At 39.5% G+C, this 18,638-nt stretch overlaps 1 long non-coding RNA gene across 2 annotated transcripts in view; it reads left to right on the top strand.

The window, feature by feature from the left end:
* LOC138169563 (uncharacterized) overlaps positions 1 to 18,638 on the top strand; it is a 153,978-nt gene that overhangs the window by 92,955 nt on the left and 42,385 nt on the right. The window contains exon 3 of one of the 2 annotated variants that reach the window (XR_011170390.1): positions 13,771 to 14,012. The exons of the other annotated variant lie outside the window; for it this stretch is intronic. This is a non-coding gene — a long non-coding RNA (uncharacterized lncRNA). The remainder of the gene's footprint in view (positions 1 to 13,770; positions 14,013 to 18,638) is intronic. 2 annotated transcript variants of the gene reach the window in all.

Below are 18,638 nucleotides of genomic sequence, written 5' to 3'. Positions count from 1 at the left end.
TTTTTTTTTTTTTTTTTTTTTTTTTTTTTTTTTTTTTGCCTTTTGGAGGGCAATTGGGGTTAAGTAACTTGCCTAAGGTTATATGGCTATAAGGCCAGAACTGAACTCAGGTCCTTCTGACTCTGGGGCCGGCGCTTTACTCACTGCGCCACCTAGCTGTCCCAATATAGCTATCTTTTAAAATAAAATATGAAGAAAGGGAAAAAGAAAAAAAAAAGTTCCACAAAACTAGACAAAAAAGTCTAACATTATATGTAGCATTCCATGGTCCCCCTTCTTATATATGAGGAGGGGTGTGTGACCTCTCTTCCCCTCCTCATTCTTTGCCAAGGGAGGGTGGGGAATGAAGACCTAGATTCTAATACAAACTCTCACACTATTGGTGTGACTTTGGACAAGTCAGTTAAGTTCTTTAGGAATTGGTTTTACAGCTAGATAATCTTCAAGCTAACTTAAAACTCTAAATCTGGCACCTAGGACCTATAAAAATACTGCAGTTGAATTAGAACTACCAAGATAATAAATTTAGAGCAGGAAGAGGCTTTAGAGGTCATGTAATTGAACTTTTTTATGTTCCAGATGTGGAAGCTTCAGTCCAGAAGGTAAAATGACTTGCCCAATGTCACACAGGCCATAATTAGCAGACACTCAATTTGAACACAGATCTTCTGACTTGATAGTCAATGTTCTTTCTATTGCTCATGCTAAATGTGTTTATTACCCCTTTTTGAATACAACTCTTTGCAATTTCCATTTACAGGCTAAACATTTCCATTCAATTCACCAATTCCTCATATGGCATGATTTGTGGCCCCTTCACTTTCTGGCTATCCTGCTCTAATGTTACATTAGAAATTACAGTTAATTTTCTTTTTAAAATATGGAACCCAAAATTGAAGACAAAGCCCCAACATTCCAACATTATATTCATCACCTGAAATCTCATCATCATGGAGAAAAACTCAATTTTAATAGTTAACACCTCCTCATCCCTCTCAGTTGCCTCTCTTCTTTGATTGGAAAATGGAACAACAAAGTCCTCCTAAAGTCTTCCCTTATCAAGGAATAGGAATTTTCAAGCTTAATTTCATTTTCATACGAGTTACTTTGCTTGGTTTCAATTCTATCTAGCATACTTCCCCTAGGATAAACTCATCACCTGAAATGATTGACTGACATGCCAAAGGTTCTACCCACAAAGAGTCTAATGAGCTCCTAACCTCTCTTGCTTGGAACAGTATACATTCATTAACAAAGTCTGTGGTTGTGCTAGCATTTTAGAGGCCACACTAAGTTAAGGTAGGGTTTTATTGAGTTTATGGATATGTAAAATGTCTTTCTTATGCAAATGGTGGCTAGCCTTGTCTACTCTATACTATACCTTTAAAGTTGTTACTCCTACATCCAGGGTTTGATATCTTTTTCAAATTTTATTTGTGATTTAGGCCTATATGTTCACATGGACTATTTGTGCTTGACCTATGGTAGAACATTCAGAGCTTGTATTGGTCTGATCAGCCAGAGTTAGATGTGTTGTAACTTGACTCTAACATAGTCTGACAGAAAATTTTTGGATCCCAATTCTGGTTTTCCAGTGTATTAATCCTCAAGTGTGTTACATTGGAAAATTCGATAACCATATTTTCCATGTCTTTATCTATTCTATAAACAAAATAATTACCAGGCCAGGGCCACATGGCTTGCCACTAGGAACCTCCCTTCTGGTTGATATAAATCTCAACTTTATTTGGGTTCTTTTGTTGAACCAATTACAAGTCTACCCAATGGAACTGTTATCCTGTCCACATTTCTCCATCAGTAATATCATGTGAGGTATAGACAAATGTTCTGCTGAAATTCACATCAACCATATCTATAGTGTTCCTCTAATCTGCCAGTCTACTAAAGTTATCAGAAAGCGTGTGTAGTTAGCTTGACAAAATGATGATTCCATGAACAACTTTTCTTTCTAAGTGGTCACAAGTGATCTCTTTCATAATTCACTTTAGAATTTTGTTCCAGGCTGATGCCAAGGTCCATATTCTCTAGTTTCTGAATCCAACTTTTCTCTCTCTTTTGAAAATTGGGACATTTGCTCATGTCCAGTCTCTTGGCCCTCATTCTGTTTTCCAGGAATGTTCTTGGTAGTTCCACAGCCCTATTTTCAGATTCTTTTAGTACTTAGGATATGTTAGTACATAGGGTATCCTTAGTATATGATTTATTTAGATATTTGAATTTATTTAAAATAACTAGCTGCCCATTACTCATTCATTACAGCTTTCATTTTCCTCTTAACTATATTTGTTTTCTCTTTTCCAGTTTGAAAAGCATTCTTCTGGGTAAAGCTCAGGGTTTGGGAAGCTCTGAAAGAAAGTATGGGAGGGAAAAAAATATTAGGCTGCTTACCAGACTGAAGGTCTATGGAGCCATTGTACTGAACTCATTGTTGTATGCCTGTGAAACCTGGACAGTCTACTGGTGCCTTGCATGGAAACTGAACTGCTTCTAGTGGAATTATCATAGGAAGATTCTGAAGGTCACCTAGTAAGATAAGGTACTAGACAGTGAGGTCCTTTCTCTAGTTGAACTGCCAAACATTCAAACTCTGTTGTAGAGTGCACAACTCTGATGGGCTGGCTGTGTTGTTTGAATATCCATGTTTGCCTGAAAGACAAGCTTACAGAGACCTTGGGCAAGGCAGGCACTCACATTGAGGCCAAAAGGAGTGATTCAAAGACCCTTTCAAGGTCTCTCTGAAGAACCTTAGTACCAATTGTGAGACATGGGAGACACTGGCATAGGACTTCCCATCAAAGAAGGTTATTTGCTCTATGTGCAAAGCAGAATTGCAGTAACCCAAAGGAAACATGAGATGCCCAACTTTAGAGACAACTCTTTCCCAAATGTTCACATGGACTATTTGTGCCCAATCTGTGGTAGAGTCTTCCGAGCTAATATTGGTTTGATCATCCACAGTAAGGCACACTGCACCTTGACCCTGACATTGTAATGTCATTTTGGTCCTCTTTGATGATAAACAACACACAATGAAAGCAAAATAGGAGTTGAATACGAACTCTTTTCCGCTGACTAATTAGATTTGTTTTAATTTAACAAACATTTCTCAAAGGAGTTCTACTGTGCAGAGCACAGTGAGAAGTGCTAGGGGGAGATATAAGATTCAATTAAGACACAATCTGTGCCCTTGTATATTGGTCTTAGAGTATAGTAAGGGAATAACTCTAATAATACATGGCAAATATATTAAAGAGGTTACAGAATAATTTACTATGTGAGAACCAAAGGGGAAAAGTATATTATTGGCTGGGATGGGAGGTGGTATTTGCATAGGGGTTTAAAGTATGATTAGAGATTCCATAGACAATAAAGAGAAGAAAGACATTCCAGGCATAGGAAACAAAGGTGGGAAAGCACAGAGCAAATCTGGGAGGCCCCACATAGAATACTAGCAGGATATTTAGAGGTGGAACGTGCACAATTTGTATTTGAACTCAGCTCATAAATTCATAAATTTAGAGACAGAAGAAGCCTTAGAAGCTATCAAGTCTAGTCCTCTCATTTACAGATGAAAAAACTGAGGCACAGAAACATTTTTTCCCTTTTTTTTTTTGGAGGGCAACTGGGGTTAAATGACTTGCTCAAGGTCACACAGCTAGTAAGTGTGTCAAGTGTCTGAGGCCGGATTTGAACTCAGGTCCTCCTGACTCCAGGGTTGGTGCTCCACCAGCTGTGCCACCTAGCCACACCTGAGGCCCCGAAAATTGAAGTGACTTGCCCAGGGTTATATTTATAAGTGTCTGAGATGGAACATGAACCCAGACTTCCTGACTATAAGTCTAATGCTTTATTTACTACACTATACTGCCTTTCCATGACCTCTGGCCCTCTTGAATCCATACCCAGTGTTCTCTCTCTGCTTCTTTAGAACATAAAATGACTCGTGTCAGAAAGCCAGAAGGGCAAGGTGGTGCCCTGTTGTGGAGAGATTTGAATTCTTTACCTTGAATTCCAGCAAAGGATTTAAGTTTTTCTCAGGAGCTAGGGCATCATTGAAATTCTATAAATGGTGGAAAGAATTAGCCAGAACTACAAATAAGGATGCCTAGTCTGGCAGTATATGAAGAATGGACTGGGTGGGAGAGTCATTGGAGATGATATTTATTAGAAACTTATTGTAAGACTCCAGGTAGGTAGTGAAAAGGGCCTGGGGAAATAGAAAGGATGTGAAAGGCAGAACCTAGAAAACTTAATAACTTGTTGGTAATGGATGGGGAGGGAAAAGGAAGATCTTCTCCCTCAAGATGTTAAGGATAACATCAAGGTTTTAAACATAGGAACCTGGGTAAGTGGTTGTAGTGGTACATATATCATGGAGTCAGAAGGGAGAACAGGTTTGAGAAGAAAGAGAATAACCTTGATTTTAGACAGGTCGTGTTTTAGGTGTCAGTGGGATGTTTGGATGATGTTACATAGGCATTTGGTGACGTAAGTCTGAAGTTCTAGAAAGTTTGGGACTGGAAATACACATTTGGGGGTTCATCTGCAGAGATAGTGGTTGAAGCTGTGGGAGTAAATGAAATTGTAAAGGGAGAGTGTAGAGAGAGAAGTTCAAAGGCAGCATGTTGTAACTTTCTCTCCCGATGCTCAATGGTCTTGGAATGGCAGCCAAGGAACTGGGTGTAGGATGTTACCTGGTAATGAGAGTTCCTAGGTCAGACATCAGGAGTAGTGGAAAGTTGTGGAATCATCAGATGATTGTAGACAAAGGTGTAGGGAATCTAGTCAAGTAGCCTAACTCATTTTACAATTGAGGAAATTGGGACTCCAGAGAGATTAAGTACTTAATCTCTTAAAGCACAGTCAGAATTCTAACCTAACTTCACTGATTTCACTGAAATTGTTTTCTCATTTCACCTTGATGCCTTGGGAAGGGGATTCCCAAGAAACTGCTAATGTGACAAAGTTGAAGATACCGAAATTATTAAGAAAATGTCCCAAAGAGTGAATAGATGACAAGTATTAGAATGGGGAAAGGGTAGCATAAATTGCATGAATTTAGAAAGAGGAAAGCTTATTCAAGTGTCTCTGGGTTATGTTTTGGAGAGCAGAGAAGGTTGGTTGATGGCCAAACTCATTTCCCCTTTCAACCAGAAACAAAGCAAGAAAAGAATCTGCTCACACCACACCTATCTCAGTTCATTGTGCTAGAAGCTGGTTTAAGACCAAGCCTTCTCCATTCCTTGCTATGGGTCAGGAGTGGAAACCTCTTGCTCAAGGATTGCATACTGTGCTCTCCTTCCTCCAGCAGGAAGGTAGGTAGAATAAGATTTTGAGATTGAATCAGTGATGTCCAGTCACAATAATCAATAGGTTTACTTATGTCCAGAGGTACATCAACATAGAGTTCTTTGCTCTTTGGGGAAATTCATGGAATTATTAATAAAATTCAAAATAAATTTGCCTCTAGAATAAAAGATTTTTCTCCCCTAATCACTGACCAAAGATTGGCATCTCTGCCCTAAACTAGAAAGGAAATTTTATAGATGACTCAGCAGTCTCCTTGCTTAAATTTTTCCTAGAGATGCATAACCTTCGTAGTCCAAATGACATGATAGTTCACCGAAGCATTATTTACCAGGATGCTTGGTTAACACTAATATCCTTGCCCAACCAGCAGGGAATTAATCTGAACCTGACCAAACACCAATTACAAAAAGAGATTTAGCAATGGAGTGTGGTCTGTAAGTAGTGATAGGCAGTCCTTCTTTGCCCTAGGAATTAGGGTCAGGGGATAGAGTGGTGTGAAGTCATCTTTTTTGAATGTTTTGAAATCTATATTCTGAAAGTCCAGAAACATGTCTGACTATGATCCACATTCCCTTCACTACTGATAATGAGCTCCTAGATTAGGAGGTTATTTAGATCAGGGTTACTTTTTCGCATAGCTCTACTTTCTGTGTGTTGGTCAGATTTAATCCAGACTGATAGTTCTCTCTGTTATTTCTTCCACATTTTGAGGAATGAGCTTCTCTTCCTCTCTTCCCTCCATGAATAGTCTTGTCAAACAGCATGACATTAGGTATGGTAATTGTCTTCACATCATTATATCTTTTCAATGAAAATAACTGATAATTTTCTATGCAAAGACATAGTTCTATAATGGATTAACTATGACCATTTTTATTGTCAGCATGATAAGAATAATGTTTTAATTTTTTTTTTTTTGCTTTTTGGAGGGCAATAGGGGTTAAGTGACTTGCCCAAGGTCACACGACTATTTTTTTCCTGTTAAATGTCTGAGGCTAGATTTGAACTCAGGTCCTCCTGATTTCAGGGCTGGTGCTCTATTTACTGTGCCACATGTTTTAATTTTCAAAAGGTTTTTCATTTTCAATGATGTGGTGATGCCCATTGCTGGACACCCCTTCTGAAGAGAAGGATGGAGCACTGAGCTCTGTCATGGTATCACTGATCAGATCCCCTCATTATTGTGTTCTATATCTGGGCTCTGGAGCTATGGTGAAACTAACCATGGACTCACATGTAGACATTTGGGACAACACATTCACGCCTCATAAGCTCTGCCTTTATGAAGGGGTCAGAATCTAGGGCCATGATGAACAAACACCATACGAAAAGAAAAGAATACATCTGCTGAAAACTGTCTCATAGACCTCAAGTCTTCTTTTCTTCAGGTTAAAATTGTCCCTCTGTCAGAGGAAGATAATGATACTTCACTAAGCCCCCACAATACCAAGAAGAAGCATTATAGCATGGCACATTATGCTGCTCTGCTAGGGTAGAAAGGGACAAAAGAATTAACCCCTGGCCACTGTTGGTGGCTAGAATGCCTGCCACATAGTAGATGCTTAATAAATGTTTATTGATTCATTGGGTGATCAATTAATGATAATTAATGGAAAGTAGAGTGTTGTGCTGGTTGACCTGGAATTGTGTTTCATTATGGGCTTTACCTTTTAGGAAGACTATTGTTTGGAACATGGAAATGTAGAAGGAAGCAATCAGGATGGAGAGGGCACTGGAGTCATGCCATGGGAAGACTGGTTTCAGTTTCTAGAGAATAGGAAGCCAGGGCCACCTAGGAGCAGGACTGAGGGAAGGCAGGGTGGGAACATTTGCTGCTCGAAACTGTGTAGAGCCTTATCTGGAAATTTACTCCTACTTCTTCCCGCCCATTCAGGCTCAACATCACCAAAATATCGACCAGCTTGTCGATTGTATGCCAGCACTCCAGGGGTTTTCATTTAATCCCATTTGGCCAGCTCATCATTTGGATCCATTTATAGTGCATATGGTCATACAATAAATCTTGAAAATGTTTTTCTGAGGCTAGTGAAAAGCGTATTTCTCTGATATATAATATGAGACAAAGTGCCACAACTGGGGTTAACCTCTTCCTTATGAGTTAACGACCTCCTTATGTATACGAGAGGCATGCATGGGGCAAAAATATAAAAATCATTAAAGTTAACCAGCAAACCAGTGATCCAGATGGTTCCTGAGAATATGGTAAAATGTTGCTTGGGTATTGGACTGTCCAAAAGACAAACTGATATTCACAGGGTAGAGTCCCATCTTCTACTCATTCCTGCCTCTAAGTCTTACAAGGTTATGAGCTCCCTATTCGCTCAATGTACTATAATTATATCCCTCTCTAACTTTCTGAGTACATCTATTAAAGAGATAATGGATAGTTTGTCATAGATAGTTTGTTGAATCCCTGGTTGTAAATGCAGGGCCATAGCTTTCTCCCTCCTCTTATCCTAGGGGATAAGAGGAATGCTCAGGTGGTGCTGAAGACACTGATTAATCCCTTTCTTGATCTTTTCCAAACTCTATGTCTGTGAGGTCATCTCTCTTGATTTACAAATTTGTCCATTAAATGGGGGAGATCGTGAGGACAAATTGGCATTTATAAAAGTTATAAAAAATTCTAAAATCTCACGAGTTCTGATGCTACTCTTCATTAGACACAGTCCCAGCAGTCTAGAAGCAGTGATGCTTTGATAAATGTTTAACAACAGATCTTTTGGGGGGAAAATGCACCTGCAACAAGCTTGCTCCAGCACCTTCCTGTTAGGAAAATCTGGGCCCCTTAATTCTTAATTTTAGCTGGAATGTCAGGGAGTTTTATCCATGGATATTTGAATATAGTTGAGGTGGTTCCTGCTTCAGGGAAATGCATGGGTCCACATTCTGTTCAATATGAGGATTATGTTATTACAACCTTGGCCACTCAAACATAAACATTTGAATTATCCCTTACGCCAATTGTTCTCTTCTACCCTCTGCCTGTCAAATCAAAGGAATGGTTTCATATTTTACTAGACCTTTCCACAAAAGTCTACCTTACAGAGTCATCTCATGTTCAGGCATCATTTTTCAGTGGAGGGATCTTCCATATTTTCTTACCATTCTATATGCAAGGTGATATAATTCTGATGACTCAGACTCAATAAGGATCCTTCCCAAGGTCCCACATTATCTCTACTGGAGAGGATAGACATGGCAGGGGCGTTCCTTTTCCTGCCCTCCTATACCCAACCTTCCCTTGTGATTTCTTCTGAACTGTTCTTGAATTGGGGAATTCCTGTGTTGTTCCCATCTGGGTTCATTTCTTCTCCCCAAACTGGTTCCTCCTGCATGGGCTTTGCCTGCAGTGCCAAGGCAGGTGGTTAGTTTCACCACACCTGAGACAAGGAATGTGCCAGGCCCAATACTCCTGCAACCTGGGTGACTGAGGTCTCTGGCCAGCTCCCAGTTGTGTCAGGTCCAGGTTATTTCATTACTTTCTTCCCTACCTCCTGAACTCACCAGCAAAATCGTGACCTCTCTACTTTTCCTATGGACTATGGCTTAGCTGGATCTTCAGATCTCTTTGGCTCTGCCAAATCCATTATCCTATATTTCCTAAGATCATGCTTTAATTTCTTCCTGAAAACCTCAATTAGCAATGATGTTGAGACCTATTAATATATGCATCTTATCACCTGGTATCTTGCTTTAATTCAGGCTCTCATGCTGAAATACCCCTCTTTTTTTGTAAGTAATCACCAAGACCATAACTTCGAACAATGAATAGCTCCCCATCAAGGGACTTGTCCCCTCCCTTGGTAGTACTATGGAACATTTCTTAAATTCCCAGTGACAAAGGCTACTAGTGTGTAATCTATGACAAAAGAACAGAATTGAGTCTTAGAAACCAATTGATATAGACCCAGAAATGTCATGGTCTCTATCCTCTCTTTTAAGATGATAAGTAGGAAAACCACAGCAGGTTGTTGGGGGAGGTCAATGGATGTGTTTGTTAGATCCCTTCTTGGATGTGCTCTTAATCCAGTTCAGGATCAGCGTGGCATTTGGTCTCAGACACATGTGTAGATAGATATACCTAGTTTGCTTTCATAATAGATGAACAGCCAGGATCACAGAGAACAAACATTGAAGAAGACAGGGAGTTATATCAAGCCACCACCTCTAATTCCCTAACTGTCCCAATATTACAATATGACCCTTACAATAGACAGTCCAGTTTGACAATTGTATTCAGCATTAATAAAAGTGCAGACCTTGCTTCCATATTTTCTCTTCTCTGACCAAAATATGGTCAGAAACTTCTGGGCTCAACTCTGATGAATGACTCCCAATCATTCCCAGTCTCTGGAAAATTCTCTTTATTGACACGTATCAGAAACACTACAGGTCTTATCAGATGGCTTCATGAGTTGCTATAGCCAAAAAACATTGATTATGTGGTGGCCTACCTTCTGGTGCCAAGTCTCTCTCAATCTAGAAAGACAGGTCCTTGGACAGCAGCTGCCACTGAGCTCATACCTCAGTCAATCTTTCAGCAAATATTTATTGAGGGTTTACTATATACTGGCTATGGGAGATATAAGTAAAAAATGAATCAGTTCCTACTCTCAAAGAGCTTACCTTCTATAAGCAAAGTAAACATATACAGTACACGTATTTAAAAAATATGTACAAAATCAAAACAAGGTATTAGGAAGGGGGAGAAGTACAAGAATTTTGGGATATCAGAAAAGTACACATGCAGAAGCAACTATACTGAGTACTAAAGAAAAAAAAGAAATCCTAAGGGGTGCAAATGGGGAGGGGAATGCATTCTAAGCATGGTGGACAGCAAGGACAAAGGCAGGAAGACAGGGAATGGAATGCTATATGGGGAAACAGCACGAAAGCCAGTTTAGCTGGTCTATATTGTGAAAGAAGGGGAGTAATGCATATGGAGGTTGGAAAGGTAGTAGGAAGCTATGTTGTGAAGAGCTTTAAACGCCAAATAAAATAAAATGAAGCAGTAGGCAGCCAATATAGTTTCTCATGTAAGGGAATGACATGATCGAACCTGCACTTTAGGAAAATCACTTTGTAAGCTACTATATATAAAGGATAGATTTGAATGGGGAGAGACTTGAGTCAGGAAGACCAATTAGAAGGTTTTTGCATTAGTGTAGGTGAAAGGTGAGAAGGCCTAACCTTAAAGTGATGGCTGTGTGAGTGGGACATTTATGAGAGATATTGTGGTGGTAGAAATAATAAGATTAAGTAACAGAGGGGATTTGTAGGATGAGGGAGAGTGGGGAGTCACAAATAATGCCAAAGTTGTAAACTTGCATGGCTGAAAGGATGGTGGTATTTGAAGCCTTTCTAACTTGGTAAGAGCTACCAGAACTTGGACTCAGCTGGTCCAGCTTCAACAGAATGCAGGTTTACCTCGAAGCCATGCTGAGACCCTGGAGAAGAACATTAGTCACATGGCTAGTGAGTCTTAGAATTTGAACCTGAACTCTACCTCAGGGTTTGGTATAGAGTAAGCATTTAATAAATTATTGGTGATTGATTGTTTTGAACCCAGAAATTCTGACTCTAAGGTCAGTGCTTTCTTTCTATATGATATGACCTTTTGATTATTAATGAAAGATGTCGATCAGTTTATAAGGATTTATAATAAGGATTCAAGAAAGGCAAAAACATTGTCCCTGCCCTCAAAGGACTCATATCCTAATGAAGGAGACAACATGGAAAAAATATACATATATAGTTTTATGGCTACTGTGGAAATGGTGGAAGGTAATTTCAGAGGGAGAGCAATTTCAGTGTGAAGGGAATGGGGAGTGAGACAATTAAGAAAGGCTTTCTATAGAAGGTGGGATTTTAGCTGAGTCTTGAAGGAAGCCAAGAGCATTCTAGGGATAGGTGGACAGACAGTGAAAAGTTCATGGAGTCTGAGATGGCATATCCTGAGTGAAGAACAGCAAAAAGTTCAGTGTTGCTGGCTTACAGCATTTGTGGAAGGGAGAAAAGTATAAGAAGACTGGAAAGGGATGAATGGGCCAGATTGTGAAGGTGTTTGATCCTGAAGGCAATAAGAGTGTCACTGAAATTTGTTGAACAAGGGCTGACATGGTCAGACCTGTGCCTTAGAAAAATCACTGGTGACTGTGTGATGGACTGATTAGAGCAGAGAGTCACAGTGATTTCTGATTTGATTTTCAGTTCAACTTGATTCAATTCAACTCAATAATACTTATGGAGTACCTACAGAATGAGACATTGTGCTAGGCACTGAGCATACAATGACAAAAATGAGTACTCCTAGCCTTCAAGGAACTAACATTTTATTGGGTGTTGCCACATGTACACAGATAGGTAAATACAAGGTAAATTGAGTAAGGGAGAAAATGTTAAAAACCAAAAGTGAGCAAATCAAAGAAGGAATTTTGTTAGACAATAATAAACTGGAGACAGTCCAGTACAGGGCAACCAGGATGGTAATGAAGGGTTTAGAGTTTCTGCCATATGAGAATGCACTGAAGGTCTTTGGAATATTTAGCTAGGACTAGAGCAGAATACATGGGGAAAGTGATAGCTATCTTCAAATATCTAAAGTCTGTGATTTAGAAGGACTAGACTTGTTCTGTTTAACCCTAGGGTTAATCTAGGAGTCTCCTACAGGTAGAAGCATCAAATTTAAGCTTGCTGTAAGAGGAGAAAAAATTCCAAACAAATTAAAGTCTGAAAAAGGGTAATGAGATGCTTCAGAACATATGGGCACCCCATCAGTGGACATCTTCAAGCAATGGATGATTGACTCCTTTTCAAATAAATTGTAGATTTGTTATCTGGGATGGATTGGATGAAGTGGTTACCTTTAAGGTCCATTCTAGCTCTGATATCTGTGGATAGATGCCATGGACCCTGAGACCTTCCTGGAAGTAAAATAAGGATTCTGAGAAGTAGTCATGAGGAGAGAGTGCATTCTAGAAACTTTAGAGACCTTGTGCAAATTTGTGGAGGCAGGAGATGGCATGGCTGAGTTTGGGTGAACAGCTAGGAGTCCAGTCTGGCCAAATACAAGGTGATCAAGTCAAAGTAAAACAACATAAGACTGGAAAGGTAGGTCTGAGCCAGATTGTACAAAACCTTAAATTCCAGGCTGAAATGGTTCTATTTTGTACAAAACCTTAAATGCCAGGCTGAAATAGTTCTATTTTTAGCCTGGGATCATTGATCCAGAGCTGGATGGGACCAACCCATTCATTTTATGAATGAAGAAAGTGGTACCCAGGGAAGTTGTGACCAGTGCATTGTCTCACAGCCATCATCAGCTTTTCTGTCCTATCTAACTGAATGCTCCTGTTTGCACACTAAATTCCAGAGCTCCTTGGCCTTCCTCCTAAACACAATCTTTCTTCCCTTCCTGATACAGCCACCCACCCACTCTGTAGCCCCTGCCTTCCAGAAAAACATTCCTGTGGCACCAGTTCTTGAGTTGGGTAATATTTCAAATTTCTTCTTAAAAATATTTCTTCTTCCCTTGCTTCATGTCCAAATCGATCCCCCTTACTGACATTATTTTGAAAGAGTATAATTTTAAAGCTGTGATTTAAATATCACAAAGGAGCTTGGCCAGTCACTGATCCACCCAAAATTCATCCTGCATTTTGTTGGTTTTAGAAGGGGCTGTATACACTTTATCCATGTCCTTTTGTCCCATTGGTGCAATATTACACCCATTTTTTGTGGTTTCCAGCAGCAAACCTCATAGCTGAGGTTACATGCAAACTTTTATCATAGCTTCCTCATTCCCTCATTCCTATCTTTACTCTAAAATGAAAGACTGTTTGGGGTTAGAATTTTCCATGCCTCATTCTTGCCTAATAGAAATGTATGACTTGGAAAGTTCAAATGCATCATTTTCAGCTGAGATTGGAAAAGTGACTTTTCCTCACTTATAAAGGCAGTTTGAAATGTGTCAAAGATGCATTGATAATTCAAAGAAAGTCTTGTGTTTCTTGTCATTATGAAAGAAGAATCTTGGGGCAGCCAGATAGCACAGCGAGTAAGAGCACTGGCCCCAGTGTCAGGATGACCTGGGGATCAAATCTGGGCTCAGATACTTAGCACCATACCCAGAAATAACTGGTCGTGTAACCTTGAGCAAGTTACTTAACCCCAATTGCTTTAAAAAAAAAGAATCTTGCATGTGACAGGATTGGGGGAGGGTAGTCATGTATACAATTTTATTTTTTTGATCTCATGGGATCATTAAATTAGGACTAGACAGAGATGGCCTTAGAAAGCATCTGGTGGAGGTGGAGCCAAAATGGTTGAGTAAAAGCACAAACTTGGTGTGGGATCTGGCTTCAACTGTCTCCAATACCTGTAAAAAATGACTCTAAACAAATTTTAATGTTACAGAACCCACAAAGAGACAGAGAGAAACAAATCTCCCTCTGAAGGCAGCCTGGCAGGCGGACAAGAAAGGTCTATTGCAGCAGGTTGGGAGTTGAGTGCAATCCCCAGTGAGCCACAGTTCCAGCCCCAGGGTGGCCCCCATCAGCACCCACACCATCCAGAGCAGACTTCAGGAGAGTGAATCACCAGCAACTTTGGCAGTTTCCAGACTCTTCAACCCATAAATGCCAAAGAGAAAATAAAAGGTCAGTTGGAAACTCTGTTGTAAGGGTAAAGAAACAGCATGAAACCAGCCCTGTCCCCAGGGGTGAGAAGTGGTGGGAGGTGTGGTTGTGCCTCATGGCTGCTTTCAGAGCTCTTGGCATACAAATCTTAGGGGGACCAAGCAACCATTCAGAGGGTAATCACTCTTGCTTTGACCTGCCTGGATCTGGATAGTGGTCTTGGGTTGTGGTCATGGGGTATATGGCCAGTGAGCCAGAGCTTGTGGGGGCTGCAGAGAGGGTGCCCAACTAATAGCTCTGGCAGCTGTGAAAAACCCAGCAATTTGGATCAAAGGTCTCTCCATTCTGTAAGCAGAATTCTACCATGGCAAAGAGCTCAAAAGTCAAGTAATTGGCAAGATGAGGAAGCACAATCAGACCATACAATCCTTTTTTTGGGGCAAAAAGGATCAAAGCATGGAACCGGAGGAGTACAATGAAGACAGAACTCCTGCATCAAAAGCTTCCAAGAAAAATATGAATTGGTCACAGGCCATGGAGGAACTTAAGAAGGATTTTGAAAATCAAGTAAGAGAAGTGGAGGAAAAACTGGGAAGAGAAATGAGAATGATGCAAAAAAATCATGAAAAGCAGGTCAACAGCCTGATAAAGGAGACCCAAAAATACACTGAAGAAAATAACACCTTAAAAAGTAGACTAACTCAAATGGCAAAAGAGGTCCAAAAAGCCAGTGAGGAGAAGAGTGCCTTTTTAAGGCATGATTTTTAAGCCTAATTTGCCAGATGGAAAAGGAATTTCAAAAACTCACTGAAGAGAATAATTCCTTCAAAACTAGATTGGAGCAATTGGAAGCTAATGACTTTATGAGAAATCAGGATACTATAAAACAGATCCAAACAAATGAAAAAATAGAAGACAATGTGATGTATCTCATTGGAAAAACCACTGACCTGGAAAATAGATCCAGGAGAGAAAATTTAAAAATTATTGGACTACCTGAAATCCATGATGAAAAAAAGAACCTGGAAATCATCCTTCAAGAAATTCTCCAGGGGCAGCTAGATGGTGCAGTGAATAGAGTACTGGCCCTGGAATCAGGAGGACCTGAGTTCAAACATGGCCTCAGACACTTAACACAAAAACTATCCATTTGACCTTGGGCAAGTCACTTTACCCCAACTGCCCTCCAAAAAAAGCAAAAAAAAAAAAAGAAAGAAAGAAATTCTCCAGGAAAATTGCCCTGATATTCTAGAACCAGGGGGCAAAATAGAAATTGAAAGAATTCACTGATCACCTCTTGAAAAAGGTCCCCCAAAAAAAACTCCTAGGAATATCATAGCCAAATTCCAGAGTTTCCAGGTCAAGAAGAAAATATTACAAGGTGAGGAAGGAACAATTATGCTACTGTAGAAACACAATCAGGATAACACAAGATCTAGCAGCTTCTACATTAAGGGATCAAAGGGCTTGGAATATGATATTCCAGAGATCAAAGGAGTTAGGATAAAAACCAAGAATCACCTACCCAGAAAACCTGTGTATAATGCCTTGGGGAAAATATAGTCATTCAATGAAATAGAGGACTTTCAGGAATTCTTGATGAAAAAACCAGAGCTGAACAGAGAATCTGACTTCCAATTACAAGAAGCAAGAGAAGCATGAGAAAGCAAACAGGAAAAAGAAATTGTAAGGAACTTATTAAAGTTGAACTATTTACATTCCTACATGGAAAAATGATAATTATAACTCATGAGACTTTTTTCAGTATGATGACAGTTGAACAGAATATATATATATATACATACACATATATATGTTTGTATAGGAGGGTGTATGTGTGTATAAATATATATGTGAGTGTGTGCATATGTGTGTACATGTATACATAGACAAAGGACACAGGATGGGTTGAATATGAAGGGATGATATCTTAAAAATAGAATTAAGAGGTGAGAAAGGAATATATTGGGAGAAAGAGAAAGGAAGAGCTAGATTAGGGTAAATTATCTCATATAAAAGAGGCAAGATAACACAGTTACGGGGTGGCCAGGTGGCTCAGCGAGTAAGAGCACCAGCCCCAGTGTCAGGATGACTTGGGGATCAAATCCGGGCTCAGATACTTAGCACCACACCCAGAAATAACTGGCCGTGTAACCTTGATCAAGTTACTTAACCCTGATTGCTTTTAAAAAAAGAGAGAACACTGTTACAATGGAGGGGAAGAGCTGGAAGGTGAAAGGAAATGGGTTAACCTTACTCTCATTGCATTTGGCTTAAGGAGGGAATAACATACACATTCAATTGGGTGTCTTACACTAGAAGAAAGCAGTGGGGAAGGGGATAAGAGTGGGGTGATAGAAGGGAGGGCAGATTGGGGGTGAGGGTAGTTAGAAGCAAACACTTTTGAAAAGGGACAGGGTTAAAATAGAAATAAAATAGAAAATAGAATAAGTAGGGGGCAGGATAGGATGGAGGGAAACATATTTGGTCTTTCACAATATAACTACTATGGAAATGTTTTGCATAAATACACATGTGCAACCTATTTCTAATTGCTTGTCTTCCCAGTGGATGTGGGTGAGGAGGGAAGAAGGGAAAGGGTCTGGAACTAAAAGTTTCAAAAAAACAAATGTTAATGCATGTTACATGGAACTGGGAAATAAGATATATAGGCGCTGGGGTATAGAAATCCATCTTGCCCTACTAGAAAGTTAGGAGAGGGGGGAATGGGGGAGGATATAAGAGAGAGCAGATTGGGGGAAGAGGTATTCAGTAGGCTCGCTATTTTGGAGTGGGGGTAGGGAGGAGATGGGGAGAAAAATTTGTAACTCAAAATCTTGTGGAAATGAATGTTGAAAGCTAAAAATAAATTTAAAACTTGGAAAAAATAAAAAAAATTAAAAATTAAGAAAAAAAGAAAGCATATGAGGTCCCTGAGAAGTTAAATGACTTGCCCTGATGTAGTAAGATTTGAACTTGGAACCTCTGATTCTACACTCAGCTTTCCTTCTTCTGTACAATGTTGCCACAGAAAATAATGTTCTTCTTTTCCCTTTAACTTGAGTTACTTTGGTGTTCTGCAACCTGGTAGAGTTCTTTATGAATTCATTCATTCACTTATTCATACATCCATTCATCCATCCACATATACAACAACTATTAGGGAGTGGCTAGGTGGTGCAGTGAATAGAGCACCAGCCCTGGATTCAGGAGGACCTGAATTCAAATCCAGCCTCAGATGCTTAACACAACAACTAGCTGTGTGACCTTGGGCAAGTCACTTAACCCCAATTGCCCTCCCCAAACCCCCCAAAACAAACAAAAAATAACTATTAAATACCTGCTGTGTACAAGGCACTATGGTAAGTCCTGAATTTACAAAGAAAAAAAATGAAAAAAAAATCCCTGCCCTGTAGGAGCTTCTATTCTATGTGATTTTCATGCTGCCAATTTCATGGGGCGCCTGAATAGGTTGGTCCTAGAATGTATCTTTGTAATTCTCTTTGGATAATATAAGAATGACACTTTTTATGAAAGATTTTAATATAAAAAGAAATAGACAAAATGAAGAAGTAGACAAAAGGAGGCCTTTATTCTAAACCTCCTGGCTCTGTCACTGTTAATGTAAAATCTATAACTTAGGGTTTCCTTCTTTGAAAAGTGTCTTTTTTTTGGGTTACTTTATTTACCTTTGAGATTTTCAGCAGGCAGGGTTTTATAGTTACTAGACATTTTCATGGTTTATGTATAATGTATGGCAGCAGCTGGAATAAAGGAGGGAACTATAAGTTTGGACTTAGGAAGAGCTGGGATCAAGTTCAGCCTCTGACACGTATTGACTCTGTGACCATAGACAACATCTGCGTTCCTTAATCAACCTCCTTGGACTTTCCTACTAATTCATAGACATGTTGCCATATTCAATGAAGGAAAAAAATTTTTACATTAGCCCTGCACTGTCAAAATCACAGAACCTTTCATGTATTTGAAAATTTGTATATTCTCATATGTATAATGTAAGAAAGACTAGGTTGCGTGCATGATGATATAAGTAACATCAAGTGTAGCATCAAAAAATTTGGATAGAATCAAGTGACCATAGATTTTTAGGTCTTCTTATCCAATTTCCTCATCTCCAAGGCCCAGAGAAGAAGTGATACATCAAAGATACACAGAAAATGACAGATTTGATTCAACCTAGGTATCTGGTTCCAAATCCAGAGTTGGGTGACAGAAGGAGGCAGTGAGAGAAATTAGTGGAGGTGTGATAGTGTAGTATCAGAAGTTGGCAAGGCTATAAATGTTTTTTAGGGGGAAAATAAAGAGGATTATGTTCTTTTGAAGCTATACTTTCTCATTGAATTGTATTTAAATCTGTTATAAAGAAATTGTGCTAGAGTTACAGTCATAATCAGAAAAATTAAATCTGTTCCACTTCTGTGTCTCCCTGCCACTCTCCTCATGCCCAAGTGGCTTTTAGGAATGGCTTCTCCATCAGAAAAGTTGATCTCAATCTATATCCTCAGGGCTTCTAATGAGATGCCCCCTTCCCCGCTGGCACAATTGTGACCTTGCACTTAGATGAATAGAGTGATGCTGACCCTTTGAGACCTCATGAGGTGAGCCCAGCAATCCACTAAGGGGTTC

The sequence above is a fragment of the Petaurus breviceps genome, unplaced genomic scaffold (assembly GCF_028583685.1).
Source record: "Petaurus breviceps papuanus isolate PSGF00001 unplaced genomic scaffold, PetGlider_PUasm1.0 37, whole genome shotgun sequence".
Taxonomy (NCBI): Eukaryota; Metazoa; Chordata; class Mammalia; order Diprotodontia; family Petauridae; genus Petaurus; species Petaurus breviceps.
Note: the sequence above shows the minus strand (reverse complement) of the source record. Positions and strands in the feature narration are given on the sequence as shown.